This window comes from Mauremys mutica, chromosome 2 (genome assembly GCF_020497125.1).
Source record: "Mauremys mutica isolate MM-2020 ecotype Southern chromosome 2, ASM2049712v1, whole genome shotgun sequence".
Classification (NCBI taxonomy): domain Eukaryota; kingdom Metazoa; phylum Chordata; order Testudines; family Geoemydidae; genus Mauremys; species Mauremys mutica.
The window spans coordinates 91,235,563-91,263,188 of NC_059073.1; the positions used below are offsets into that span (position 1 = coordinate 91,235,563).

Sequence of the window (27,626 nt, forward strand, 5' to 3'; positions counted from 1 at the left end):
AATTTAGATCCCATCATTTTGCACATATAGTTGGGATTATGTTTTCCAATGTGCATTACTTTGTATTTTTCAACATTTAATTTAATCTGCCATTTTGTCGCTCAGTCACCCAGCTTTGGGAAGATCTCTTTGTAACTCTTTGCAGTTTGCTTTGGACTTAACTATCCTAAGTAATTTTGTGTCACCTGTGAACTTTCCACCTGTTTACCCCTTCTTCCAGATCATTTATGAATATGTTGAACAGAACTGGTCCTAGCACGGATCTTTGGGGGACCCTGCTATTTAGCTCACTCCACTGTGAAAACTGTTTATTCCTACTTTTTGTTTCCTATCTTTTAACCAGTTACTGATCCATGAGAGGACTGGTTCCCTCTTATATCCTGACACCTTACTTTGCTTAAGAGCCTTTGGTAAAGACTGGAAGGTAAATAATTTGGCTTTGCATACACAGAACTTGTCTACACTACAGTTTACTTTAGTATAACTTGTGTCATGCACGGGTGTGAATAATCCACACCTCTGAGCAACAAAAGTTTATACTGACCAAAGCACCGGTGTAGATAGCACTATGTCAGCGGCAGAGCTTCTCCTGCTGACAAAGCTACTGCCTCTCACAGGCAGGAGCAATTAAGCTGACGGAAGAACTCTCTCCCGTTGACTTAGAGCATCTCCACCACAAGCACTACATTGATGCAACTGTGCTGCTGTAAGTGCTGTAGTGTAGATGTCGGCTGAGTCAACCCTTAATTTTAGTGTTCAAGTTTACCAGTGGTTGTCTCCTTGGATCCCTCTGCAATATTGAAAAGCATGCTGCAAAGATACACTAGATTTTTCTCCTCTGTTAGCCTCTTCCTCCTTTTTATTATGGCAGTGTTGGTAACAACTCCATAACTGAATGTTGCATTGAGATTTCCAAGTAAAACAGGGCTAAAATCCCTGTTTTATACCTTAATGATAGAATACAGTCTTCTATGGTGCCACATTAACTCTTCATGGGACAATTAGATTTTCTGTAACTCTTTCAATAAATCTGCTTCCTCAGAGACTGGAATGGCTTCTCCGGAACTGGTCTAGCCTGTGAGTTCAGCAGTGTACTTGAAATCTTCCATGAAATAGTTTTCATGATTCCTAAACAAACAAACAAACTGCCTTTCCTGAAGTAGTGTTAAAGCTGGCAGGAGATGGAATGAAGACTTCTTAATTTATACAGCTGTGCTTTTCTTGGGTTCTCTAAACACATCCCTTCCAAAACTCCAACCCATTATTTATTATACTTGTGAGGCTCAGCTGTAGCAGCAAGATTGAATTCCAGAGGGAGGACCTGTCATTTCAGATACCCTTCCCCAGCTCCTATGAGCTCTCTCCTTGAGACAGCCAACAAGATTCTGCCAACAATAAATGTAATGAGATGGAGAGAGTGAGACTATTTCTGAGGTAACCGGGACCCTGGTCACTTAGAGCTTTACAGATGTAGAAACTAATATAGTGAATTTCACATGACCGTGAACTGGAAGCTAGTGCAGTGTAATATGCTTTCACCTGTCTACCCTCCTTAGAAATGAGGAAAGTTTCATTGTGCATTAGTTAGCCAATGGGATGATTGTGGGCTTAAATTGAGAATTGCCTATATGGATCCCCATTCTTGGCAGTGAGTGTTCTGGTGAACATCACCTAAGAATAGGGATCCATACAAGCAATCATCTAAAAGAACTAGAGCGGCTAGTGAAGAAACCTTTGTTTTTTCCTGTTGCCAGCTGTATTATAGCCTTTGTATGACAAAAATATTGCTTGTAATATTAAACTGTAACACTTAGTCTTTGACATTAGGATTTTCTTCTAAAGGAATGTGTGGAAGTTGCTTGGTTAGGAAATACATTGTAGGACAATATCTCATGAACACTAATCGGAGTGTTTACAATCCTCCCTTTTCTATTTTCTACTGAATAGACACACACAAATTCATGTGGGGGACCCTTACATTACCACAGAAAGTTGCACAAAGAATCCATTCTGTAAAGATCAAGGAGTACTGAATCTCAAGTGAATAAATGAAGCAGGTGGCAAACTGCCACAATATTAATGTGACCAATAGCTTTAGGATTATACTTGAAGGCTGTGGAAATGAGTCAGAGCACTACTTACGGAAACAAATTCCCTTGTTGATTAGACTCCTGAAAGAGATTCAAGATATGCAGGTGTTTAACATATCCAGAAACTCACATTTAAAAGGAGGCAGAGTACAAAAATGTATTTAGGGGACATACAGAGTAGGCACTGAGATAGAGGATGCATTTCCTGGCACCGATCACACGCTCAACCAACAGCCAAATTATTTCTCCATTCTCTAGAATTCTATGGAAGGGCAAAGACAAATCAGAAAAGATGCTAGATGACTCCTTGGCAAATGCAGATGTCATAATATATTGCTGCTTTGTGATACAGATACATCACTGGTAACCATGAAGCTTCGTTCTAATTTTATTCCAGAAGCAAAGTGAATGTGCAGATCTATAGAGCTGTCTTGACTCTTATGGTTTTATCAATGCTTCTTAAAGAGTGCTTGGGTTTTCTACTCTTGCAACATTTTTAAGGAGAATATAACATGACTTATTTATATTCTAATTGAATTATGGCAAACGCTAGGTTTTTTGTATTTAAAAAGAACTCTGTTTGGAAGAGCAGATGTGCTGCTGTGTTCCTAGGTGCAAGCCTGTTCAATATGGGTTTAGTAAATGCAACATAACAATTTCCCTCTTTACCTAACAACTGCTGTTTTCTCCAGCTTTTCTTTGTTGGGAATAGACTCATGGTTCAGCATTGGGGTGGGAAGAGTTAGTGAAGGCAAAAATTCTCTGCAGCAATATTCTACACCATCCTTACCACAGGACTACCCAGCTACTATGATAGCAGGAGGAAGAAGTGAGATCCACAGCATTTCTTTATATGGAATTGCCCACAGTATTTCAAAGTGAGATTTTCTAGCAGATAAGCTCCTCTAAATGTGTTGTATAATTTTGTTAAGAGAATGGAAGCAGTCCACCACAGTAAGATGAACACACTTGCATGAGTCCTCTACTAGGATGTCAACTACTGCAAATCTATAAAAATGGTTGTGATGCACAGACTAAAAATGTAACTGTGTGTTGTGGTTGATAGTGTTGAAAGATAACATCCACTTTTTGAGGAACACTGAGAACTTTAGAGAATTTTAAAAGTACAGTGAACTCCATACCCTAAGATTCCCTAAACTACAAGGAAGATGCTGAGAATGGGGTGGAGTTTCCTCTGTGAGCAAGATCAGGCAAGGAGTAGAACTGTGCTTCCTTGCCCCAGCAGGAGGAAGCTCTGACACTCCAGAAGGGGACCAGGCAAAAGATACCCATTGCTGCTCTCAAACTCCTCCCCTTGTCAGTAGAAAAAAGAGGTCTTGGCTCCTCTATCAGAAGGAATCTACATGTGCAGTGAATGGAAGAGAGACTTGGCACTGTGTGTATCCAATGCCTACAGTGGGAAACTGAAAAGCCTAACACCTACATTTACTTCTTCCATTTGAAAACAAAACCAAAACATCACATTTTCCATTTATTTACAGATCACAAACATCTATTATAAACTTTTTTTAGATCTGCAATATTGCTTCATTAAGTAATTATTTCTTACTCACTGTACAATTACTTACTGCACTAAATAATGTCATTTGCCAGGAAAAAAATTAGTATCAAAGGAAAAAAGCTTACATAGTCTTCTGGATATTTCCAAAGTGCCTGTCCAATAATGGGAGAACCAGCTAGCACTTTTCAGTCAATCAAAAACACAGATTCTACCAACTCCAAAATAAGATTTACCAATTAAGTAGAAAGAGTGTACAAAACACTGGAATATGGAATTATTCACCTTTTGAACACAACCTCAGTTAGCTAGGGCTCTGCTGTATGTTAACATTTAATATTTACTGTGCTATACGGAAGCGAGGTAGCAATTCTACAGTTAAGATTGTATGTAACTTTCCATTGAAAACTTAATTACAACCCCCCCCCCACTTTAAGACATGCACGCATGCAAAAAGAATTTTTTTAAAGGTCTGGTTTGTAGCCAAAGGGGAATTTCTGGCAAAAGTTGGAGAACTGGACAAGAAGTTTTTGTGATATGAAACTCTAGTAAAAAAACTGAAGTCCTCATTTTTCAGTCTTCTAATTTTAGTTTTCTAAATCCCAAACTCAAAAATAGTCTCAAGGTGATTATTCTTCTAACTTTCAGAAGCCTTGATTACCACTAATTCATAGGATTATATCTGCTTCAGTCTGGGGCTAGCGTTAGGATTTTTTTCCTAGGGGCCTCTGGACACCTTGTGAAGTTTGCCATTGGTCTGCAAAGATTGTAGGTCTGGCTGTATAGGAGGCTGTAGGCTCTGCCAGCCAAATCATTCACGTTCAAGAAAGTTAAAAACTCCACTGGCATGTCCTGTTGTGGTGCACATTTCACCTAGAATAATTAAATTATAGCAACAGAGACTTGCAGAACATATGAACTACTTACAGTTTTCAACCGTCAGTGGGCCAGTTCATACCATCCTGCACTCAGATGCAAGACAGGGCCCTCTGGCAGAGAAAAATCTATGAGAGGATCACTTCGTGGAGACTCTCCTACCTCTCCAATTCTCCACCAGTGATACCCCCTCCCTCTTTGAAAAAGGCTGCAAGACCCACTCCCAAAGCTACCTGATCCTTGTAGCAGACCACCCAGAATCCTTCATATAGACCCCAGATCACATGGGGGGTGGCGGGTAGGCAGAGGGGCTCAGATGCAGCCAGAAAGACAAAGCCCCTCTAGAACCTGGCTCTCATGATGGGGGTAAGGAAGAGGGGATCACACCTCTGTAGGTGGGAGGGGAGTGAGAGGACGGATGACAGCCTGGTGCTCCTGTCTCCTCACCCCTTCCCTCCTCATCACATCGTCCCTCCTCTCCCAGCGAGCATTTTCTTTTCAAACCAAGTTTCAGCGCCCTCTGACCATCCCGCGGCAGTCCCGCCGCCTGTCCCGAAATAAACGCGCCCCTCTGGCGGCAGCAGCAGCCAGGCAGGCGCCCCCTTGTGTTGTGCCAGTTTGCGGCCCGGGCCGCACGGCGCCGAGGGCTCAGATGCGGTGACCGCGACACAAGCCCGGGGCAGCCCTACGGGTAGCTGTGCAGCGAGTTAGCGCCTCTCCCGCCCCCCGCACGCGCTGAGCGGCGGAGCCATTTGGCCTCGGGCCCGCCCGGCGCGCCCCGAGCTTGGAGAAGCAGCGTGGCCAGGTCAGGTTTTAGCGAACCCCGAACCCCCCGGCCAGGGGCTGGGGCTGCGGGGCCGGAGCAGGGACCCCGCTTTCATCGCTGCCTTTGCGCACAAACCCGTCGCCTTTCAGACAAGTTACTTTATCGCGGGGGCTGCGCCCCTGGGCCCCCCCGGCCCCGGATTTGGATCGCGGGCCCCCCCGCCCGCCCGCCCCCACTCCCGGGCACTCGGGGTCGCCGCACAGGTGTCAGCGCGCGGGGAGCAGCCACGCTCCGAACAGACAGCGGGGCTGGGACTCGCGCTTAGCCACCCAGCCCGCCCGCCGTGCGCAGCTGGCCCCGCACCGGCCCGCCTGGGCACCGTGTCCAGAGAAAAGCCCGGCGGGGCGGCCGGGGGCTGGACGCGGGCAGAGCGCGAGGCGTTCCACCCTCCGACCGCCAACCGCCTCCCGCCCCGGCCTCTACTTCAAGGGATGGAACTACAATTCCCAGCATGCCCCCACGCGGGCATGTACCACCCACTGGGAGGAGACATAACTGCCTCCAGCAGTGCGCAAGCGCACTGTCGTCTCTCCGTCGCGTACTCACCGACAATACGCATACGCCCCCCCCCGGGTTTGCAAAGCGCCTGCGCAGCTCCATCCTGCCTCTTACGGCGGCCTTTGCTACGCGCATGCGCACTTTCCTCCTACCGCTGCCGGGGGCAGACGGAGGGAAAGCTGGCGGCGGCGCATGCGCGTTGGTAGGCTCGCTGTATTCACGAATCCGTACCCGTCCTTGTAAACGGGCGGCGGAGGCGGAATGGGGCGCGAGGCGGCGTGCGCGTGAGGCCGAGGCGGAGCCGAGCCGCCCTGCAGGCAAGCGGAAACCCGGGGTCAGTGCTGGGGTCGCGCGTGGGGGGGGGTCCCCCGCCCCCATTTCCCAGAGTGGGGTGACGGGGGGAGAGACTTCCGGGCGGGGGGTTAGAGTGCGGCCCCCGGGGGCAGGGGCAGTGCCAGGGGTTCCCCCCAGGGACCCTCTTCCCCCCCCCCTATAGCGCCCCGGGCAGCGCCAGGGACCCTCCCCCACCCAGCGCCCTCCCTGGAGAGGCGTTCACACCGGGGACCACCACCACCACCTCCTCCTCGAGGCTGCTGCTGCCCGTGGTGTCTCCAGGGCAGGGGTGTGGCAGAGACCTACATCCCAGCACCCCCTCACAGTGACAGGGGCTCTGTGTGCGCCAGCATCTCCCATTACCCCAGCCCAGTGCCCTCAGGGATTTTTGGGCGGGCACCTAGCTTTTGCGATGCTCACCCTGGGAGAGGAAAGCAGGTGCACCTCCCAGTAACGGATACCAAGCTCCCTGCACCCCACGTACTCCCAAATGGTTGTATGCTGTGAAACACACATGATATTCTGTGCTGCTCATATAACACCAATGGGGAGGACTGTGGTGCTACATGTTACTGTCCCGTCTTTTTCATCCACTTCCCCTTTATTGCCTTGAAGTAGAAATAAATCACTCTTAAACAAAACTGCCATCATGCTCTTCATATTGTATATGGTGTGTTTGGAAAGTACCTAGTATGCCCTACACAATACCAGCAACTAATAGTAATTTGTTGTTACAGCTGTGCATGGTTTCTATGTAAGTAAAAAGTTAGACCCTGTCCCAAAGTGTGTGTTATCCATTAAAGCAAAATGCAATGAAAGGAGTAACAGAACACAGTGGGAATGTGCATTAGGTCAAAGAACATCTTGTTCTGGAAACACTGAGGTTTGTGGTCATTCTGAGGAGTTCCACAGTCCTGGGTAATTTGCTTAGAAAGCTCTTCCTCCTGCACAAATAACCTTTTTTTTTTTTTGAGATTGACAAATTCCATTGTTGCAGTGGAACAGAGTGGACCTGCACACATAGAGTGCAGATAATGATTAATCATAATAGCACCTTTTATCCCAAACACTCTTGATCCACTTCAAACAATACACGTTCAACGTCACTAAAATGCATCCGCCAATAAGCTTGAAGGTGGCAGTCAGGTGTCATGTTGTATGATGTAGAAAAACAAGGAGGAGAAATTATTAGAGCGTTGGGGGTCAATCTCTACTCTTACAAAAATGTTATGGGATCTTAATAATCATACAGGTGTGGATATAGCCTTTATTGCATGATGCAGTTCAACTTTTCTAATGTTTATATTGACTTCTAGTGTAGTAATAATATATGAATCAGTATTATTTAGTAGTTGTAATGCTTAGGGGCCAGAGTTATAGACCAGAACCTCATTGTGCTAGGTGCTGTACAGACACATAACAAAAAGACAGTTTCTGCTCCAGGTGGCTTACAGTCCAAGTATGAGACAAGAGACGACAGATGGATATAGACAGATGGGGGAGTACAAGTAAACAATGAGACATTATTGGTCAGCGTGGTAGGCAGTGGTCTGTGCACACTAGCAGCCTAACCATTATCATGTTTTCTGTAAGCATCACAGCAAAAGGGAGGGATTCTGAGGAGGGATTTGAAGGCGGATAGTGAGGTAGTTCTGCAGATGTTTAGGAGTGCCTCCCAAGTGTTTGGGGCAGCATGAGAGAAATAGTATACTGGAAAAAACACACATTTCAGATATTTGGGTCCAAAAGTATGACAACTTAGTGTGGATCTGGGTTCAGTTTCCAGTTTTGCCAAAGGTTTCCTGTGTTGCCTGAAAAAGTAACTTACCGGTAATCTTTGCCACAGTTCACCATCTCTAAAATGGGAATAATAAAACTTCCTTTCTTCCACACTTTGACTTGTCTATTTAGATTGTAAGATTTTTTAACTTGGCTTGCTCTACACACAGTTTTTGTGCTAGTATAACTTTCAATTAGGGATACAATATTATGTTTTTTAAACAAATGGTTAAAATAGTATGTCCCCTAATGTGGACCCTTTTCTTGGTATAAAGGTGCCTTCTATCATTGTAACTTATTCCCCTTCCTGTATCGGAATAGCTAAACTATTGTAAAGCACCTTTATACTGAAATAATTGGGTCCACACTAGATGGGTTATACTGTACCAATGTAGTTAAACCAGTACAACTTTTGTGTGTAAAATCCTTGTGTGTGTGTGTGTGTGTGTGTGTGTGCGCGCGCGCGCTGCATCTGGCACATTGGGACTCTGATATCAGTTGGGGCTTGTAAGCACTACACTAATACAACTCTAATTTTTGTTATATATTATTTGTATTGCTCTTAGCAAAAGTTTAATGGTAGTCTGCCAAATAAAAATACTTGATAGGCTGAATAGATCAATATTTAAGATATCACTGCCTCAAAATAATCTATTGTGTACCCTTTTTTCTCATTCCATAAAAGCTGGCAACATGTAACCAGTGTCAGCAGAAAGGAACACTGGGGATGGAATGCTGTTGTATGACAGTAAAGGGGCTCAAGGAAACACACATACTTAGCTTAATGCACTTGAGTAGTCTCATTGAAATCAGTGAGAGTACTCTCATGTAAGTATTTACAGTATTTGGGAGTTTAGTTTTCCCTTTTGTGTGCATGTTTTTCGCTTTGTAAAAGGTTGAAAGAAATTTTAAACATTAAAAATGTAACTGAAAAACCACAAATTGGACGAGGACCAAGGGAAGTCTGTGCCTTTCCGGCTCCATATTCACTACCGTAGAATCTCAAGAGTTACAAACACCTTCGGAATGGAGATGATTCATAACTCTGAACAAAATGTTATGATTGTTCTTTCAAAAGTTTACAACTGAACACTGACTTAACACAGCTTTGAAACTGGTGTGAAAAGAAAAGTGCTGCTTTTTACTATCTTAATTTAAATGAAACAAGCACAGAAAGTTTCCTTACTTTGTTAAATCCTTTTTTTAAACTTTCCCTTTATTTTTAGTAATTTAGTTTACTGTATTTCCATTTTTTATTTTTTTTTGGTCTCTGCTGCTGCCTGATTGTGTACTTCCGGTTCCAAATGAGGTGTGTGGTTGACCAGTCAGTTCATAACTCTGGTGTTCGTAACACTGAGGTTCTACCGTAATTCTTTGACTCTTTCTGTTTTGTTTTTTTAATTTTCTATTTTTTATAAAATAGAAATATCAAAAATCTTAGAGAACTGCTCAGTACAGAATAAAATTGGACACTCTATCATTTAAATTCTTTGTGACATTGCTGAACAGTCACGACACTGAAGTCACCCCATTGTATCCTGGGACATGTAAGCAGTCTAGCAAAAGAAACTTCACTGACTTGGTGGAAACAGGGCTTTGGAGCAGAGCCTGGAGCTGGAGCACGGAGCAGCAGGTTTTTGCCTGGAGCTGGAGCGGAGCCAGAGCACAGCTCCAAAGCTCTGGGAGGAACGAAATAAGTTATATATATATATATATTGCTTTTAAGTGCTTGTTAGTTTTTTGAAAATTCTGCTTCTACTAAAATGCTGGAGCAGCGTTGTAAAAGTGGAAAATAACACTCTAATCTTGTCTGCCTAACTCCAGGCTTTGGGGGATTTTTCAGGTCTGCAGGACTTTCTCCAATGTCTCAGCCAGTGCCACAGCCATGGGTACAAAAGATGTGAAAGTGACATTAAATGGAATTAACTTTGTTCAGGCAAGCCACCAAAATGAGTTTTTGATTCCCAGTCATCTGGAGTCTTCTTAAAGCTGATGTCCTGTTTTATTTATTTTAATAACACAAAGTATTTGGCAATATTTTCAAATAGAAGAGACACATAGGTGTGTGTTTTAAAAAAAAAAAAAAAAGATGAGGAAAGCCAAGAGGAAAACCTCAAGGTTTCCCATTGTAGGCAGGCATGCCATTGACCCACACTAAAGTGATTGATTGCCAATTTTAGTGACAGTTAATTTTAAAGTAAGATATTCAGTGGTTCAAAGCAAATGCCAACCTAAATTAGCCCTCAGAATGCACATTTTTGTATAAAGAGGAAATGTCACTAAGCATTTTTTGTGATTACCTTTTTTTATTTGTTTAATTGTCTGGGTCATCTCCTAGTCATCAAAGTAATATTTTGGTACTGTAGTTAACTACACTGAATATTCCCGTGTATATGGACTTGTTTAGCTTAGTGCACAGTGATCACTTCCTGCTTTGAATCAGAGTTTCAACAGGTTTCCAACTATTTACATAAAGAGTGAATCCAGCAAGGCGCATGCTAGTCAGCAGAAAGGAACAATGGGGATGGAGTGCAATCTTATGACAGTAATGGGGCTCAAGCAGAATGAGGAGTGGGTTGGAAAAAATGCAGTATGTGAGAATAATGACACCAACATGGTGCATTTGAATCAGAACGTCAGATGTTGCATCCATTTTCACAAGAATTAACAACCATAAAGATTCAATTCTATTTAAAATAGATCTAATTTTTAGAATGCTAGTTATACAGTAAATTTAAAAAGAAAAAAAGACTGATGATGACAAAATATCTCTTTAACTAATCCCTAGTCATTGAAGGGATTCTCAGGTCAGTGTCAGATTAAGTGTTCAAATTAACTTGATTGTTGGGGTGATCAGTACCTTAAGAATTCCAATTGTACATGTTTCTATTGATCTTGTTGCAGCACTTTAAAAAAAAAATTTTTTAAAGGGAGAACCCACTTCATGTGTGTTACACTGAAAATAAATTGATGTATATTATCTATTAGGACAAAATACATGGAGTGAAAAAAGTAATCTCCAAAGGTAAACATTCCAGCAGTGAAGCTCTCCGGTTTTGCTGGTGGTGGTGAATGTTTTTGCTGTGGGTGTTCTGTAAAAGTTTTTAGGTTCATGTGTAGTGTGTGTTTTCTCTAAATTAGTAAAAATTTACTATTTTGAACAGAATCGAGAAGACTCGTTAAATAATTATGGAATTATATAATTGCTTAATTGTGGGATTTTAAAATGTATAATATATAATTTTAGAATTATAATGTAATTATAACTAAAGAACAATTATGTCACATAAATGCATTCATTGCATTGATAGTAGCGCTGGGGAGAAGAAATACGTACCCATCTGGTCTGTTTCAAATATGTTGAAGTCAGACAGAATGTTTCAGAAATCCAGTGGATTACTTAAATCTAATGATTTTTACATTTCCTGTTCATTAGATGTTTTTACCTCTATAAATTCCATACAAAGTATGCTTCATATTGCTGCTAGTCTCCTCCAAACTAATCTCAACTGAAAAGTTCTTTCACAAGGAGCAAGTGGCGCACTTCTTAAAATGTTTAATCCTGAAATCTGGCTTTATAGTGCTCTCAATTCATATAGTAACTCAAAGACTGCTTGATCATAGGGTTTATTTGGCTTCTTCTCAAGAATGTTCTGAAAATGCTTTACAGAGTTGTTGGAGGAAATGAAATACAATTTGTGGGATGAAGGTTAGGAATGGACAGCTGGGTGGAGTTCTTGACTGCGAGCCTAGATGGTTAATATAACTCTTGAATTGAGTCTTGGATTCAAATCCTAGCTTGTCATATAAGAGGACGAATTTGGTGGTCTCACCATAGTTCATAGTAATGTGGAAATTATCCTATATCACAGAAACAACTGAGAATGGGATAAGATTTGCAGTCTCTTCAGGAAAATAGCCTAGAAATGGAATAGCAGGGGATTCGCAGGTCAGAAATGAGGCACACTATATACCCATCCTGTGCTTGGTTTTAGCTAGTGCTTTTAGTCCTTTACTTTAAAGAACCCAAACAATTTAACGTTAAAAAAATGATTTCAGTTCAGATTTCAGACACATCTACAGTCATGGGCGACAGGTATAATAGGCTAGGAGAGGCTCTGCCTCCACCAACGCGGCCGCTGGACCCCCAGTTGCGGGATTTGGCAGCGAAGCTTTGCTTTATTATGCCCCATGCAGGTTCCTGGGTGGAGGAGGAGGCATATACCACCTCCTCGGCCGCTCTGGAACCTGCATGGGGCACATCAAAAGCGTCTTCTAACAGACACTTTTCCCCTGGGCGGGTTGGGTCTGGGGAGGGGAGGTGTGGCTGCGGCTTCCCAGGGCTCCTCTGGATGTGGAGAGGTGGGGAAGACTCAGGGCTTCGGCCAGCCCGGGGCTCCTCCAGCAGGGTTGGGGGCTCAGAGCTTCAGCCAGCCCAGTGGGAGTTGCTCAGGACTTCGGTTGGCCTGGGCTTCCTGCGGCCAAGGGCGGGGGGGGGGAGCTCTCTGGGTGGATGGGGGACTTGTGGCTCTGGCCACGGCGGGGGGGAAAGCTGGGAGTCCCGGGGCTACAGTTATGGGGAGCGTGTGGGTGAAAGGGGCAGAGCTGGGGGCTAGGCTCCACCTGCCGCCCATGTCTGCAGTATAGTCAAACATATCATACAGGTCTGGTTTACACACAGTTTTTGTATCATAACTGCCAGGGATGTAATTCTGTTTTATTTTTTGTTTGTTTGTAACTGATAATTATATTGGTACAATCCCTAGTCTGGTGGTATTTAGGCAGGTATAAATGTGCCTTTTACCAAAATAGCTTATTCTCCTTTCCATATGGGAATAAGCTGTACTAATTTAAATGTGATTATACCAATATAACTGTCCATGCTGAAGGATCGTGCCACCTGCTTTAACTATACTGGTATAGTTTACAGTGGTACAGCTTTTGGATGTAGACAAGACATGATACCAATGAGTTATATTCTTTTATTGAATCTGAGTTATCTGATATTTTATCAATCAGTTTGTTAATCAAAGATAAATCAGCACGATGCAGAGAGGTAATATGTTACCAATCTCTGGGAAACAGTCCTGCAGCATCCAGCCTGTCCCAAAATGATTACAGAATTTTGGTATATAGCTTGCCTTTTTACAACAGATGGAAAATAAAAAAATACTCTGTATTAGCACAGTCCTTTCCTCTTTTCTCTTATGTGGCTTCATACATGTTTTGCAAGACATAGAGGTGTCTGTACCAACGTGACCCAGTACAGCTGCAGTACAGTAACTGGCAGATGGTGTATATCTTACAAGCTTCACCAGAACATACATCTTATTTTCTGACAGATTCTGTACGTACAAAGAACAGAACTACATGTACAAAAACAGATTGCAACAGTTTAGTTACTAGTAGTTTTCCACAGTAAACTTAGCAGGAATACAGTTCATAGTTCTGCAACTTAGAATATATGATATATCTTAATTGTTCAGTATTAGCTACTTTCTCATTTTAGTTGCACAACACACCATATTCTATCAGATTTGTAGTTACAGCAATAAAGTAATTTACATATTTTGGTTAATACATCTGTTTGCAAGAGCTGATTTCACAGTCTTAATACAATTCTATTCTTTAAATCATGAAACTACCACTGCAAGCATGAACACTAGTTTCTCAGGCTGTAGTTTTCCACTTCATCTGTGGTCTAGTCATAGAGTATTATAGGACTGTGGTTCTCTTTGGTCATCACCATAATTGCACAGGTAGGATAGAGTGGGCAAGGCATGGGACTGGGAGTCAGAAACTCAAGTTCCAACACTGCCTCAGACATTGATTCTGAGCGTGTCTTTGGTCAAGTCATGTAACTTTTCAGTATCCGTTTTTTTTGTTTGGTTGGTTGGCTCTCTTCCCACCCACACCCAACCTGTAAAATGGAGACAATTACCTAACTCGCACGGGTGTTGTGAGGAGTCAATATTTGTATAGCACTTTGAAGATGTAAAGTATATCAGTGGTAAGTAATGCTGTTAACTTCAAACTTGATATTAGAAAAAATATGGTAATGTATATGAGTTTAATCTGAATTAAAAAGGTGTTCTATCACCCCTCAGAACTGTAGACTGCTAATGTTTCACTTCAGCCTTGTGTGGGACTGTTTTGTGAGTCTGCAGCCTGTAGGACAAACCCAGGTTATATTTTCTCTTCTGTACAGTAGGCTTCTGTGGTGATGTTTTTGTAGAGTATTGCCAATGTGTTCAGTGTAAATATTTGTTACAGTTTTATTTAAGGCTCTGTATAATCCATGTCTACTCCCTTCCAGGGGGTTTGTTTTTTTGAATCTCAGACAACAATCAGACATGTTCTACAGCCAAAACTTTCAGTCCAAACGTGGCTGGGGTTCAGTTTTTTTCTTCCAGAATTTCTCTGTACCAGACCTTAGTTGCCGTGCCCCTGACAGAGTTTCCAATCCCCTTTATGTCTTCATTGGCACAAATGAATATAGCTACTGATATGACATAGTAATTCCACTGCACCTTCATGTAAGGTACAAGCACCTGATAGCAAGTCTTACATATATACTTAGAATATGGCACATTTTTACAAATAATTTGAGTTTTTACAGCAGTCTTCATTCAGGCAATGAAAGCACGTTTATTAATTAGACTCATAGACTTTAAGGTCAGAAGGGACCATTATGATCATCTAGTCTGACCTCCTGCACAATGCAGGTGACAGAATCTCACCCACCCACTCCTATAACAAACCCCTAACCTATGTCTGAGTTATTGACGTCCTCAAATTGTGGTTTGAAGACCTCAAGCTGCAGAGAATCCTCCAGCAAGTGACTTGTGCCCCATGCTGCAGAGGAAGGCAAAAAACCTCCAGGGCCTCTGCCAATCTGCCCTGGAGGAAAATTCCTTCCCAACCCCAAATATGGCGATCAGTTAAACCCTGAGCATGTGGGCAAGACTCACCAGCCAGCACCCAGGAAAGAATTCTCTGTAGTAACTCAGATCCCACCCCATCTAACATCCCATCACAGACCACTGGGCATACTTACCTGCTGATAATCAAAGATCAATTGCCAAATTAATTTACCAAAATTAGGCTTTCCCATCATACCATCCCCTCCATAAACTTATCAAGCTTAGTCTTAAAGCCAGATATGTCTTTTGCCCCTACTACTCCCTTGGAAGGCTGTTCCAAAACTTCACTCCTCTAATGGTTAGAAACCTTCAAGTCTAAACTTCCTAGTGTCCAGTTTATATCCATTTGTTCTTGTGTCCACATTGGTACTAAGCTTAAATAATTCCTCTCCCTCCCTAATATTTATCCCTCTGATATATTTATAAAGAGCAATCATATCCCTCCTCAGCCTTCTTTTGGTTAGGCTAAACAAGCCAAGCTCTTTGAGTCTCCTTTCATAAGATAGGTTTTCCATTCCTCAAATCATCCTAGTAGCCCTTCTCTGAACCTGTTCCAGTTTGAATTCATCCTTCTTAAACATGGGAGACCAGAACTGCACACAGTATTCCAGATGAGGTCTCACCAGTGCCTTGTATAACGGTACTAACACCTCTTTATCTTTGCTGGAAATACCTCGCCTGATGCATCCTAAAATCGCATTAGCTTTTTTAACGGCCATATCACATTGGTGGCTCATAGTCATCCTATGATCAACCAATACTCCAAGATCCTTCTCCTCCTCTGTTACTTCCAACTGATGTGTCCCCAATTTATAACTAAAATTCTTGTTATCAATCCCTAAATGCATGACCTTGCACTTTTCACTATTAAATTTCATCTTATTACTATTACTCCAGTTTACAAGGTCATCCACATCTTCCTGTATGATATCCCGGTCCTTCTCTGTGTTAGCAATACCTCCCAGCTTTGTGTCATCCGCAAACTTTATTAGCACATTCCCACTTTTTGTGCCAAAGTCAATAATAAAAAGATTAAATAAGATTGGTCCCAAAACTGATCCCTGAGGAACTCCACTAGTAACCTCCTTCCAGCCTGACCGTTCACCTTTCAGTACGACCCGTTGTAGTCTCCCCTTTAACCAGTTCCTTAACTGGTTAAAGGGGAGACTACCTTTCAATTTTCATATTGGATACCTTTCAATTTTCATATCGATCCCCATCTTTTCCAATTTAACTAATAATTCCTCATGTGGAACTGTATCAAATGCCTTACTGAAATCAAGGTAAATCAGATCCACTGAGTTTCCTTTGTTTAAAAAATCTGTTACCTTCTCAAAGAAGGAGATCAGGTTGGTTTGGCACGATCTACATTTTGTAAAACTGTGTAAGTCATATAGGAAAAATTCTACTTGCCTAGTTGCCTGGTGCAAGTCACTTTTTGATGGGCAAGTAAAATATCATCATAGCAAGGATGGATGAGTACATTTGATGTCTGGGCTTGTATGTTTTCATGAACACTTTGCAAGGCTTAATTAAGTCTTACAACATCCCTGCACAGTAGGTATTAACATTTCATATTAATCATAATTAATGATATACTATGCGTGACAGATTTGAGACCTTGGAAGCCTGAAAATTTCAAAAGACTATTGTATTGGGATGTGGCAGACACTGGGATTAGTGATAAACTTTTGTATTTATAAATGCTACATATACCTTTTGTTTGCAATGTTGGTCCCAGGATATTAGAGAGACAAGGTGAGTGAGGTAATATCTTTTACTAGATCAACTTCACCCAGCCACCTTCTCTCTCTCAGGTCATTACATAGGTGATCCAGTCATTATATTGTACTTGGATTTTCAGAAAGCCTTTAAAAAGGTCCCTCACCAAAGGCTCTTAAGCAAAGTAAACTGTTATAGGATAATAGGGCAGGTTCTCTCAGGGATCAATAACTGGTTAAAATATTGGAAATAAAGGCTAGGAATAAATGGTCAGCTGTCAGAGTGAAGAGAGATAAATAGTGGGGTCCCTCAAGGATCTGTACTGGAACTTGTGCTGTTCAACATATTCATAAACAATCCGGAAAAAGGGGTAAACAATGAGGTGGCAACATTTGTAGATGATACAAAATGATTCAGGATAGTAAAGTCCTGAAAAGAAAGATGACTGTGAAGACTAATAGAGGGATTTCACAAAGCTGCATGACAAAATGGCAAATTTAAATTCAATGTTGATAAATAAAAAGTAATGCACATAGGAAAAACTGATCCCAACTCTGCATACATCTTAGAAAAGAGATGACTGAGGGATGGATTTGATAGAGGTCTATAAAATCATGAATGGTGTGGAGAAAGTGAATAGAGAAGTATTATTTACCCCTTCACTTAACACGGTGATGGGATCCCCAGGGTGCTCTTGGAACTGGGGTACTGCTGTGCACCCTTATGCCTCCAGCCTGATAATCAAAGATCAATTGCCAAATTAAATGCCTCCAGCCTGGGCTGTCTCTTACAGTGCTTTGCTAGTGACAAGCAGCAAACCCCACCAGGTGCTGCTATCACTCAGGACAACAGCCCCACACCCAGCTCAATTGCATGAATGCTCCCAAAGCCACTCATGAATCACACAGAGAAAGGCACCAGCCAATTCCCCCCAGCCTTGCATCCCCAGACTATACCATCTTGCCCTGGTCAGAAGCCTAACTACTGTAAGTTTATTACCCAGTCTGCCCCTCCCTCAATGTGGAGAGAACATGCACCAGCTTTTGTACCTGATTTCCCAAGCACTTCAACCAAACCACACTGTTTTAGGTAAAATGTAAAACAGGTTTATTAACTACGGAAAGGTAGATTTTAAGTGATTATAAGTGATAGGCATAAAAGACCAGAGAAAGTTAAAGGAAAAAAAAAGATAAATGCGCAATCTAAATCTTAAACCATATTATACTAGGCTTTATTTAGATCAGCAATTTTCTCACCGCACTGGATGTTACAGTTCGTAATGCACAGGCTTCTCCTTAAGCCTGGACCAATCTCCTCAGATGACTCACCACTCTTAAAAAAACCCCACCTCAACAAGGGGCATAGCTCCCAGTGCTGGGGCACTGTTTACACTGGCACTTTACAGCGCTGTAACTTGCTGCACGGGAGGGGTTCACACCCCTGAACGAGAAAGTTGCAGAATTGTAAATTGCCAGTGTAGACAAGCCCAGAGTCATAGAGTTGAGCAATCTCCATTATGTGGTGCTTCTGCAGCCCTCATTGAATTGTAAATCCCTTGATGACACCTCTCCTGCTGATTAATGGTTGTTGAGCACCCTTCTGGGAGTGGTTTGCCTTCTTTGTATGTCACTAGCAAACTTGCAACATATTTCAGTAACAACCATACAGCAAAATCTCATAACTGGATACATAGTAACAATACATGTATTTTGACATAACAATGGGTTTCAGAATATCATGATCTTTAATTTGATATCTTACATGGCATGTTGTGTATGAAATATCACAACCATATATGAATGATGAATATGGGGTGCCATTTTGAGGTGCAGTATGTCACAGTAGATTTTTTTTTTAGGACAGAAAATGAGAGTACCATCTTCCTTTGGGTTTGTGGAAGAAACTTGATGATGTGAGATTGCAATGCTGTTCTGTGTTGGAAGCACTGCAGGTGCATCTGGCCATGCAGCCAAATTCAGGATTACATTGTTAAACTAGAATGTGTTGAAAAGGTCCTCCATTTTGTGGTGCAAGACTTCACTTCCCTAAAGTTTTTTTCTCATAATGGGTCTGATCCAATACTGTTGAAGTCAGTGGGAGTCTTTTAATTTACTTAATGGGCATTGGATTAGACCCAATAACAGTATGATAATACACAAGGCTTTCTACCCGCAGTAAGAGTTAGGGCACAATTTGCTTTCCCACTCATCAAAAGCCCTTATCTATCGGAAGAACTGTTATGCAGTATATAGGAAGAATAACCAGTCTTTCTAGGTCATAAGCTTAATTACAGTCTTCCTTTCCCTTCTGGTGCCATTATTGAATGGAGTTCATCCCCACAACCGCTAATTCCATTTTAATCATATGGAGGTCATGAAATGTTCATTAGAAGATGCTGCGATTCATTTATATTGCATTGTCATCCAGTGCAATATATCTTACAATTTCATTAATAACTTTCAAGTTGATCTTCTCTGTGTCATTTATCACCCCATAGAGGAATCAGAGCAAAGCTGTTTTCAGCTTTTTTGTTTTAGATTTGCCAATGCAAATGACAGTTTGTGTTGTAATAATGCAGCCCTTTGTCAGTCTATATATGGCAGCAATTGAATAGGAAGCTGTAGAAACTAGTCTACTCATAATATCAAACCTGGGGGAGAACTACTTTTTGCTGGAAATGTTAGGTTTGTATCAGAAGGTATTTGCTGTTGTGGACTGTAGTGCCTCTGTTAGATCTTATTTTTTTTATATTGAGAACTGGATCAAACAAAGCTAGGTTGTTTACACCGGTGTCTCAAATGAAGGATTATATAGCAGCTTTCATAAATGGACCCAGAGCACTTTCCAGATTGTAAATACATGAAATTAAGCCTCTTCTCTGGAGAAGCATGGCATCCTTTCAGGTCTGTTAGCAGTGCTTTCTAGAGAGTGAAAGTAAAGAATAAACTATCCAGTTGAAACTACTTGAGAGAATTTTTAGGTTGGAAGACTTGTATCTAAATTGGAGTATTTAACAGAGCTAATATCCCTACTCTTGTGAAAATATTTAACAACTTTTTCTACATCCCACCTAAAAAGATGCTACCTTTAGATAGAAGCACAGTATCCCTGCTCCATTCAGACTCCTGCTGGATTAGAAGGAAATATGCTGTCCATTGTCACAGTAACATTACTTAGCATTTAGGGCAGGGGTCGGCAACCTTTCAGAAGTGATGTGCCGAGTCTTCATTCGTTCACTCTAATTTAAGGTTTCACGTGCCGGTAATACATTTTAATGTTCTCAGAAGGTCTCTTTCTATAAGTCTAAAATATATAACTAAACTATTGTTGTATGTAAAGTAAATAAAGTTTTTAAAATGTTTAAGAAGCTTCATTTAAAATTAAATAAAATGCAGAGCCCCACAGACCAGCGGCCAGGACCCAGGCAGTGTGAGTGCCGCTGAAAATCAGCTCGCGTGCCGCCTTCGGCACCCATGCCATAGGTTGCCTACCCCTGATTTAGGCTTTTCTTTGATGGGGTCTCCTCCTAGTGCTAATAGGGCTCACACCTGTTTAGCTGACAATATCTATTAATCCTTGCCTAGACTATTTAAGGAGTGATACTAGCATGTTAGCTAAAATGTTTTAAAAGTCTAGTGTAGACAAGGCATGCTGCCTTTAACACATGCTAAACTGGTCAAGGTAGTATGTTAAAGGCATTGTGCCTTGTCTGCTCCAGACTTTTAAAATGTCTTACATATTAGCTAACACATGCTAACATCACATCTTCAATTCTAGTCTACCCACAGCCTTAAATCACAGACCCAGATGGTAGAACTGGTAATTCTTGTTTCTCTTCCTGCTATGGAAAATCAGTTCCTATTCTTTTGCTTTCTGATCTATCATGTTCAATGAATAGTAGCATAGTGGCAATTGAAAGAGCAACAAGAACTGCTCAACACTCAAAATACTCAGTGCTGGATCCATTGGCTTTATTCAGCTCATTTTATTTCCATTGTGGTACTTTAGACATGTTTTCTGAATTAAATTGTATGGTATGTTTAGCTAAACCAATCTGTTCTTATTTTTACTAGAGTATCTGTACAGTCCTGGGCAAACATTGGTGTTTTCAGGCCATTAGAGCTTTAAGTACAGAGGTGAAGGTTCCAGTGTGCATATGTGATTATTAAATAGAGTGGAATAATTGAGACCTGGGTAAGTGGTATTTCTTCATCTAAACAAGCCCAGTTCAGCAGCTGAAAGTGTAAGAAAACAAGAACAATCCAATATGATTGCTATTTGGACACTAAACACTACTGTTAACAGTCTGAAGCTTCTGCAGACTTGTAGTGATCTAGGGTCCTTTCTGAAGACTTACTCAGAAATTTCAAATTGTTTAAAAAGTGTGTCAGCCTCTGGGTATGTGCAAAACCTGGTGTGGGGTTATGGCAGTTGGGTAAAGTAGCCCCAAAAAAGTGGGGATGGGGATTTGGCATAGTCAGATAAATTATAATATCTAGGGCTGCCGATTAATCACAGTTAACTCATGCAATTAACTCAAAAAAATTAATCACAATTAAAAAAATGAATTGCAAATAATCACCATTTTAATTGCACTATTAAATAATAGAATACCAATTGAAATTTATTAAATATTTTGGATGTTTTTCTACATTTCCATATATATTGTATTCTGTGTTGTAACTGAAATCAAAGTGTATATTTTTATTATAAATATTTGCACTATAAAAATGATTAAAGAATTGTATTTTTCCACTCACCGCATACAAGTACTGTAGTGCAATCTTTGTGCAGTGCAAGTGCAACTTACAAATGTAGATTTAAAAAAAAATTGTTATATAACTGCACTCAAAAACAAAACAATGTAAAATGTCCCCTGGTATGATGGTTGAAGCATGAAGGGACATATGAATCTTTAGCACACCTGCCCTGTGGCGGGGTGGTGGATCTCAGGGCTTCAGCCATACAGGAGGCACGTGCTGGGGCTCCGAGCTTCAGCTGGAGTGGGGCTGAAGCCCGGAGCTCCAGCAAGTGTGCCCCACAGGTCTAGCCCTGAGATTCCCCGACCCCTAGCCCCATCGCCCCACTGAGGGCTCAAGCCCCGAGCCCTAGCAGGCATGCCCTGGCTCTCGAACTTCTGAAGATTGTCATACGTGGCTCGGAAGGCCAGTAAGTTTGGCTATTCCTGCTATAGTGATAAGCTCTATAGAAAACCCCTTGAGGAAATTAATAATTCTGTCTTCAGAGCAGATCTGAATGCCAGGCAGTAAATAAGGACTACACAGTGAACAACAAGGAGAAATCAAAATACTGAATATCTTCTCCTAATGCGGTAGGGGACCTGTGGAAAAAATAGTACATGATCATATAATTAAAGACTACCGTAATGCACACACATAAGAGGGCCCAATTAAGATTGCACAGGCTACTTTAATTCTAGCATTTCCTAATTTATGAGTTCTTAACTTTGCAAACTTAGTAATTTTTTTTAATACAGATTTTTGTATGTGTAATACTAATAAAGCTGGGCTGGGGGTAGTATTATTTTGAAGATCATGTTAATAATGTATTTAATGACCTGATAATTTAAAGTTGCAGTAGGTAACAATCATTTTGCTAAATAAGAAAATTTTAAATAAAAATAAGCTTTTAGTTTTAAAATAGATAACATTATAGGATTCTTATGTGAGAGAGCATGAGCCCTGTTATTTAATACAGATTTTATCTTCATCTGTGAAATTTCAGGGAGGGCCTTTGTAAGACTTTAATTATCAGTAATTGTGGAGAGTATGTGATTCACATGGGAATTATTTGACGAGCTGATCAGTCATGCCATTATGCTGACTTGTGAAATTTAAGCTTGCTTTACCTGTCTCTGTTGTTGCAGGTCAGCATGCTGGGAGATTAGGGCAGAAAAATTATAAGCTTCTCCAAGATAGCTCTTGAGTGTGTTTACTTGTTTTCACAGTTAACTAGTATCATCTTAGGTCAGATGCCACTCCTGAATTTGAAATTTGCTTTGTAGAACTTTCTTGTAGAGACTGAAGTAGGTAACTTTGGAGAGAAATACACTTCTCTTTTACATGTGCGGGCAAAAGTTTATCCTTTATAAGACTATTTTTGTATATCCCAGTGCTTTACGCTAAGTCAATAAAGCTGTTTGGTTTCCTGCTTGGCTTCAGCAAGCCAGGCTGAGTCACATCATTGTCTTTTTCTCTGTTTTCATGGCATTTCACGTTGACAGAAAAACAAGGATGCACATTTGCACAACTGAATACTGATTTTTTATTAATACAACTAGGCTTGGCAGAACTTGATTTTTATTTATTTTCATTTGATGGATAATGTGTTTATTTTAAAGCCTTTATTTGTATCAATTTTAAATTTTCAGTTGCATTAAATTATGGGTTGAGGCATTTTTTTATTTTTATCAATTTTAAACTTTTGCAGTTATAGGAAATTATGGGGCCAGACAATAATTATTTAATGAGAGTTCCCAAGCAGCATTTTTCATACTTTGCCTATCTGTAAATTTCAGTTATTATTGATGGCAATCTTTTTTTATCAGCTTGCGTGTACATGGTGACATTTTACCAATAAAAACTGAATCCTTCCAAACCTAAATATAACTTGGCTCTGATGTTGTTTTTCTCTTTAAAGAATACGTAATTAAACCAGCAAGAGGACCTTCCAGTTTGCATACAGTATATTGCTTTGTCTCAAATACAGCTTGGGTTTCTTTCAAGAGAATATTAAGAATTATTTTGATGTATTTTATATGCAGTTGCCTGAACAATTGCATTTTATTGCTGTAATACGTTTGTATGATTTAAAGCTAAATGATTTTAAATTGGTAAAACTATTGCTTGTTTTTTGTTTAAGTTGTTGTCAGATTTGACAACCATCTGCTTTATTATTGAAAGATTAGATTTGACAAAGATTTCACAATCCTTCCTCATAGCATAGCTTAGCGGTTGAAGTAGTGGTCTGGGAGTCAGGTTTGGGTTCTATTTCCAGCTCTGTCATGACCTTAAGTAAGTCACTTAACTCCTCTGTACCTCAGTTTTCTCATCGGTAAAAAGTGAGTAATCATCCTTAACTTCTAAGCGGTATGTAAGGCTTTATCACACTTATGTTTGTAAAGTGCTTTGAGGTTTTTTCTCTTCCTGCTTGTTTCTTTAAAAGTGAAGCTGATGTTTGTTACTAGCGTGCTTTTGTTCTAAGAATGGTGTTCCTTATTTCCTTGAGGGACGAGTTGTTTTCTTAATTTGTCCTGGTCTTTTTGACCTAAGGCCTAAGATAATGAGTACATTCTGTACCCTGGGTCTTGTTTTTATGTAGCTGTCCTAAAACAAGGTATCCCAGGGTGGTTGGTAGCCTGGGAAAGTACTCCCGCTTTGTCTCCATCTGTTGACTTCTTAGCTTTTAGCACTCTGTTTCGTCGTGACAACTAGAATTTGGGAGAGTATGGAGAAAACACATTAAGTTTTGGGGCCGTATGCAGTGTTTCTGATGTAGACCTGCAGAGTACTTGCCACTGTAGTAGAAATTCTCATCTACTTCACTCTGCATAGCAGTTGTTCTGAAGAATAGCAGCCAAGCGTGCAGTCACCTCTTTTCATTTGCCCCTGTTGCAGTCAGGACAAAGGCATGGGACTGGCTCAGCACAAAGAAATAATGAAGCATTCTGTGCTGAAAGTGTGTGTGGTGTATAGAAGACAGGCACAGCCCTGAAAGTGGTGTGGTCAGGAGCTTCAATCTCCGTGACCCATGTTGCTATAAGGTATGGCTGGTACCACCGCCTATTATTAAGATTGCCTGACGCTTCCCATTATAAGACCCATTTTTCTGTTCTTTATAACTTTAATCACTTGGGATGGAATATTTCTGCCTCAGATTCCAAATTTTTTAGAAAATTTAAGCCAAAATGGTTCAGCCATTTATGAGAATGAGGCTAGGGAAAAATACATTTGTTTTGCCCATTCTGGTGACCTTTTCTTCTAAAAGTTCTAGTTACCCATATTTTGGTGCAGAGACTTGAAATTTGGAAGGACTACATTAACACAAACTAGATGTCTTTTAATTCATGCTAGTGGGGAATACACAGGGCAGTTACAGCACCACACTTCAGTGTGCATTGCAGCTCATGCCTCCATAGTCCGCATTGCTGGGCCATGTAGATAAGCCTGTACATTTGAGCAGCTAATTTCCCCGAAGATTCCATCTGCGCAGGACTGAGCAGGATTTCCCCTGCGATTGCCGCTCTGGGCTGCTGCAAATCGTGTTGGGTCCGGGCGCCTGGACTGAGAGCATGGAGAGTCTCTTATGCTGTCAGTCAGTGGTGGATTAGCCACTGGGCCAACAGGAGCCCCGGAAAAATGGGCGCCCCTGCGCCCTGGCCTACTCTGCCCACCCGGCGCTACAGCCGGGGCACTGGGGCTTGCCCCACTCCACCTACCTGCCCAGCACTCCTGCTGGAGAACAAAGCATGGGGGTTTCCCTTGCCCTCCCAGCACTCCTGCTGGGGAGCGGAGGAAGCCCCCATGTGCTGACCCCGCTTCCTGGCAAGAGCACTGGGCAGAGCGGGGGAAGCCCCTGCACTCCAACCCTGCTCCCCAGCAGGAGCACAGGGGAAGGGTGGGGCGGGGAGGGAGACACCCTACTTGATTTGGCCCAGGGCCCCACCAAACGGTAATCAGCCTTTGCTGTCAGTGACTCTTACACTGTCAGAGACCCCCAAGGCAGTGTGGAGAAGGAAGCTGCCTTATCTGAATGCAGAGGGAGCAAGGACTGGACCTTTGGGGGAAGGAGGGAGTAGCTTGGGGCTGTGGGAGGAATCTGGCGGGGGGAGGGGGAAATAGGTAAATTGAGACTGGGAATTGGCGAAGGGAGACCGAGACTGGGAATCAGTAGGTGTGGGGAGACTAAAAGATGATGGGCAAGGAAATGGACTGAGAATCAATGGAGCAGGAGGAAGGAGGTATAGGGGAGGGGAGACATCTGACAAAGACTGGGGAGGAGAATTAGGACTGGCTGGACAAAAGACTGGGATGAGGAGCCGGGGGAGGAAGATTAGGACTAAGAGCCAGAGCAGACAGGGATGACGGGGTGGGGATGGGGAGAGCAACTGAGAGACCAAAGTGTGGGGGGAGGTAGGGGAGAGACAGATTGGTTTAGAAATTGGGAGAGGAGAACTGGCTGGCCAATGGGAGTGGGATGAGCTGCCTGAGAAATGGAGAATGGGCCTGGCGAGGTGAGGAGATAATGGAATTATGATTAGGAGCCTGGATTGGGAAAGAGAGGGGACTCGGACAGGTTGGGGAGGGTGAGGTAGAAGAAGTCAGACTTCAGTGGAATGGTCAAAAAAATCTGTGCCCACTAGAGTGTGCTTTCCTCCAGAGCCACGAATGGAACCCAAGATTCCTGAGTTTCACCATTCCTCTGCTGTAAAACCCACTGGCATAGCGTCCCATCCCCCTCATGGTAGTCTACATAAAGGACAACAGTTTACTATTGCCATCAGTTACGCTGTTAGCTCAAGTGGCAGAGGTCCTTGTGGCGGATATAAAGGTTCCAACTCTGCTGATGACCCATGTGGATGTCAATATGATCTCAACATAATGGGTTGATTTTCAATTTGTTTTTTTAAAAACCTAGGAAATTCCACACACAGCTACATTAAAAGAACATTATTAAGGTTGTAAAGTTAAGCACTCAAACGTTAGGAATTGTCAGAATTAAGATTGCCTGTGCAACCTTAATTAAACATGTGAGTGGTGGAGGGGGTAGCATTAAGTGATTTTAAAGAAGTTATTATTGAATCAGTCCTTCAGCGCTGTGTGAAGCGCTACTGTGCTGTGGGAGGTGCCATCTTTCGGATGAGATATAAAACTCATGTCCTGACCACAAGAGTAGGGATGTGAATCCTGGTGTCTTGGCCAAATTCTAATTGAGAATTAAAAGTTACGTTTAGATACTGCTCTATTAAACAGCTTCTGTATTCCAACCTATAGATGACTGCATTTCATTGGTGGGTGCAGTGATGTTCCTGTCCTTTACTTGAAGTATTATGAGGTTAATTTTCTAGCATTTTTAAAGCACATTGAGATATACAACTGAAAGATGCCATGGAAGTGCAAGGCAGTGTCATTATTCATACCAAGTGCATTTTTATGGATTGCAAACTATGATATTGGAAATGTCTTGGATGGTCACAAGTCTTAAATCCCAGCAACTCCTAAATATTCCTGTTAGAGTATATACTATTACAGACAGGCAGTCACTTGTTTACATATAAAAACAAGTCAGCACAACAGTTATTGAGGAGATTTGGTTATTTCATATCCATAATTCAAATAAGAAAAACACAAGACAAACAGGAAACAGTTATAAATATTAACACCATTGAAATAAGAAAAATTAGTTGTGTCCTTTGGATAAGAATATACAGTCTAACATATATGATCATTTATCTAGGGTTATTTTCACCCCCAGATAATTTTGTGCATTTTGTTCCCCTGAATGAAGGTTTATCTAGTTATTTTTAAATGGAATTGTTCTCTGCTTACATTGGGGAGGTGGGGATTTCTCACTATATGGTGTGTACATCACTGAGCAGGAGCTCCAGATCTGCTGACTCCAAGGAGTTGGTTACATTGAAGCCAAAATACTGATGTTTGGAAGCAATCCTCTGGCAACTAGAATAATCTTCATGTGGAAGTCAGTTCATCAAGACTCTGTTCACATTTCATTGTAAACCCATAATTCTGTTCTCTGAGCCTTTGTCCAAGCACACCAGTAGGCGTAGGAATGGAGAGTCTCCTGGACTGAGGAAGCAGAGAAAGCAATAAAATGGAAAAGTTGCATTTCAGGATGACCATTTAGATTCACGAGGCCAAATTCAGCAAAAGCTGATGCTGGGAGATGTAAAGTATCCTATGAATCAATCCTGTGGAGGGCAGAGTTTCTGCAACTGCTCTCTGAGAATGTGCTGGTTTGAGAAGAATTTTAATTCTGGCCAGGAGCTCTGCTATAAGGAACCTCTGAAGGGAGCTTCTGCA

At 41.7% G+C, this 27,626-nt stretch overlaps 1 protein-coding gene across 1 annotated transcript in view; it reads left to right on the plus strand.

Annotated features, from left to right (window-relative positions):
* Positions 1 to 5,973: 5,973 nt before the first annotated feature.
* The window catches only part of RALBP1 (ralA binding protein 1), a 55,559-nt gene continuing 33,906 nt past the window's right edge, over positions 5,974 to 27,626 (plus strand). Inside the window, exon 1 of the mRNA XM_045005665.1 lies at positions 5,974 to 6,143. The gene's annotated coding sequence lies outside the window, so the exon portion shown is untranslated. The remainder of the gene's footprint in view (positions 6,144 to 27,626) is intronic.